The sequence below is a fragment of the Arachis ipaensis genome, chromosome B04 (assembly GCF_000816755.2).
Source record: "Arachis ipaensis cultivar K30076 chromosome B04, Araip1.1, whole genome shotgun sequence".
Lineage (NCBI taxonomy): Eukaryota > Viridiplantae > Streptophyta > Magnoliopsida > Fabales > Fabaceae > Arachis > Arachis ipaensis.
In genome coordinates, this window is record NC_029788.2 from 61,166,686 (window position 1) to 61,167,057 (window position 372).

Genomic DNA, 372 nt, shown 5'->3' on the forward strand with positions numbered 1-372 from the left:
GAAAATATGGGTAAATCATCCTTTTAAATTATTTGGCATGCAGTATTATTCAATTGTCCTGTTTTGACTTTTATTTCAAAATTGTCCTCAAAGAAATCAATCTAAAATTGATTTAATCCGTTTGGATAGTTCTATAAATTATTTTTTTTTACTTTTAACTTATGAAAAGATATAGTATTAATGTCTGGTACAATTTTTAAGATCAAATTGCAGTTTTCTAAAAAGCTATTTTAGTGCTTACAGAAAAATTAAAAAAAATGACTTTTCTCATAATAAAGAGCTTTTTATCACTCTTCTCTTAAAATAAGCACTTTTAAAACTAAAAAACTAAATATAAAATAACTTTTTTATAAGTTATTTTTAATATAAGTA